Source organism: Cyprinodon variegatus, unplaced genomic scaffold, assembly GCF_000732505.1.
Source record: "Cyprinodon variegatus isolate N-32 unplaced genomic scaffold, C_variegatus-1.0 Scaffold1136, whole genome shotgun sequence".
Classification (NCBI taxonomy): Eukaryota; Metazoa; Chordata; class Actinopteri; order Cyprinodontiformes; family Cyprinodontidae; genus Cyprinodon; species Cyprinodon variegatus.
In genome coordinates, this window is record NW_015151589.1 from 221,750 (window position 1) to 225,241 (window position 3,492).

Here is a 3,492-nt window from a genome sequence, read left to right on the forward strand (position 1 = left end):
CAGTGTCTGATATAAAAAAGCTCCCTATAGATTAGCATAACAGTGCTCTATATATAATTTTTTTTATGCATTTGATATTATGTCAACAGCCGCAAAAAACGTACAGCAACTCTTGAGAGGATAGTTGTTTTTGTTCTCATCTCCTTTGTGTGTACCAGAAACATAACATGTCATAAACTTTTTTTTTTGTTTTTGATTCATCTTATGTGGTCCCCTCCCTCTGGAATAGTTTAATGTCACCCAGATGGAGAATAAGCAACAGCAGCTGTTTACAGCAATCTTCCCCCCAGTATTAGCATACCCCCAGTATTAGCATAACAGCATTAAGGCACGTTGTCATCCCCAATCAACCCAGGGATTAAAAAACAAATGACTGCATGGAGACGGGAACATTTATGATAATAAAAAAAAAAAAAATACAGTGTGTTTATACAGTAAATCAACTGAAAACACATTAATATTGATCATAAGTACAACTACAATATATATGAAACCTAAATAGTTTAAAACTCCTGCATTGATTTATCATCAGTCAGCTGGAGGCGGTGAAATGACAGCATGGCTTATAACTCTAAGAAGCACCTTTAGGGCATACATAGCATTAAAACACATTGTTTACGTAAGTGAGAAAATCGAGGGAGCGCCAGCAAACAGCTGTTAGGATAATCAGGCTAATTAAACGATCAGGATGAGTTTCAAACCCTTGCCAGTTTCAGCAGACACACACTAAGTTTAGTTGATTAGTCTTCAATGAACACGTGCAGCGTGCCAACTCTGTGGTGAAAGTGCTGGAATCTGCAAACACCGACTGGGTTTTCAGATGGAGCACATGTTCACAAAAGACTCAGATTTTATTGTTTCTAAGCTATTATTTGTGCTTTTCTAAAAAAAGAAAAAATCCTTGGAATTTAGTCAAGTGTCCTTTTAAATGTGTATGACTTTACATACAATTTTAACATTATTTGACAAAATTTCAATGAAACTGAGGTAAACCTGCGGATATTTTTAAGGCAACAACTCAAACCAGCTGCTGCTTTATGTGACATCATAAAATCAAAAGAATACAGCGGCAAAGGCATCAGAAAAGAGAGTTTTAAACTTCCAAAATTTCATACAATTTCCATATTACCCGAATGATCCAAATTCATCTGTTTAGCAATTATTTTCTGACAATCATACATATTCTGAAGATGAAACATCAGTTTTCCCAGTGTGATAAGTTGCCTACCAACATGTAAAGGCCGCTCAGCAAGGAAGAAGCCATAACTCCCAAGGCATCATAGATCAAAACATAATTTATCATGCAAAAGTTTAAAAACAAACCACTGGATGATGAAGATGAAGATGTATCGCTTCCCGTCCAGGAAGCTTTCTCAATTCAAATGTCTGTATCTGCAGTGATTTTGAGTCTTTATATAGACAAGGCCTTGTATTGCTTGGAAACATGCAAATTAAACAGACAAGCGGGTCATTTGGTTCCATTGTTAGCCTGTAATATCTGAAACCTGTCTATGATCCTGAAGGTCGGTCGTTAAATGGGGGGATTGTCTCCTGTAATACCTGAAATGACTACAAAAAGAATCCAAAAGACACGCAGCAGAAGATAGCGGTGAGAAAACGCAAAAACATCACAATTAGGGGTGTGCAAAATAATCGTCATGATGATGCATCGTGATTCTAATTTTCGTGATCTACTGCATCGATTCTTGACGTCAAGTATCGATGATTAATTAGAAAAAAATGAATAGATAAAATTGCATGAATGGTTGGCGAACATCAGCCAAAAAAAAGTGTAATACAACTTCCAGTCCAGTCGGTGTCGCTGCGGATGTGTTGACGCACGCTGCCTTGTGTAACAAGCATTTCCGGCTGCGGGATACTGCGCCGAGTCATTCAAAAACAAAACACGGAGGAGATTGAGAAACTCTGTGTTCCGATGTTTGGAAGCATTTTGGTTTTAAAAACAAAGGTAAAAATAAAGTTGATATATTGTTACAGCAGTATTTGTTTTCATGGCAACACCTCCAAAAGTCATTTCAAAAATACAGCTATGTATGAATGCATCGCAATAATTCAAAAATCGTGAAGCATCATGATAGAATCGCATCGTGGCATGTGAATCAAGATTCCAATCGAATCGTGACTTCTTTGGCAATACCCACCCCTGATCACAATCCCTTACATTGAGTGTCTGAAAAACTCAAGATGATTTTCTCCAAACACAAGATCCCAGTACATTTCAAACCAAACCAAACCCTTAAACAGAGGCTAGTGCATCCTAAAGATAAAACCCCCAGACCCAATATGAGCGGAGTGGTATATGATGTTCAGTGCAGCGAGGAATGTTCTGATCTTTATATTGGAGAAACCAAACAACCTTTCCACAGACGCATGGCCCAACACAGAAGAGCGCCCTCCTCTGGACAAGACTCTGCAGTACATCTACACCTTGTGGACAAAAGACATTCTTTTGAGGACCAGAATGTTCACATTCTGGATAAAGAAAAAAGGTGGTTTGAGAGGGAGCCATCTATGTTAAGAGAGAAAAAACAACTTTAAACAGAGGTGGTGGACTCAGATTCCAGCTTCCAAAAACATACAATTCAGTTATAGAGATGATCCCTTCAACGTATCACCACATCCCCCACCCCATCACAGAGGAACAAAGCACCTACCCGCTCCAGCCGGTGAACAATACCTCCTTTAACGACCGACTCTTAACAATCATAGACAGGTTCCAGGTATTACAGGCTAACAATGGAACCAAACAACCCGCTTGTTGGTTTAATTTGCATGTTTCCACGCAATACAAGGCCTTGTCTCTATAAAGGCTCAAACTCACTGCGGATCCAGACATTTGAATTGAAAAAGCTTCCTGGACGGGAAGCGAAACGTCTTCAAATCTTGAAAACCAAGTCCAGTGGATTGTTTTTAAACTTTTACGGAATGGCTATGACCTGGATGACTGATAATCTTCACAACAGAATTTATCATGCAAATAAGGGAACAATCTTTTGTTACATTTTATCTGCGCATGACTGGAATTACAAAGAAAAACAAAAACATTTTTTGATTCAAAAAAGGTAAGAGTGAAACTGGAGAGAGAACTTTGTCACATCCAAATAAAATCAGTATTATGGAGAAAAAGTGCAACAAAAAGACTTTGCAGCTGTGTAAAGTCAGATAACCGTGCAGCAGTAAACTGAAGCAGCTTTAAATCCAGTGCAGCTGGAACAAGGTGGTAGTTGAAAATTGGCAGAGCTGTACATCATTTATATTACTCACACAACATGTAGCATGAAACTCAGCTCAGATCTTTGTACTTTTAAAATTATTATTTATTATTATTTAAAATTTAAGCTTCAAATATTTAGTAAAAAATGTAAACTTAGTGGTTTAAAAAATTTATTTATGCATTTTTTTTTATAAAAAAGGAGGGAATCATCAGGGGTATTGGGTTGCACCATCAACATTATAATGCTAATTCTTATG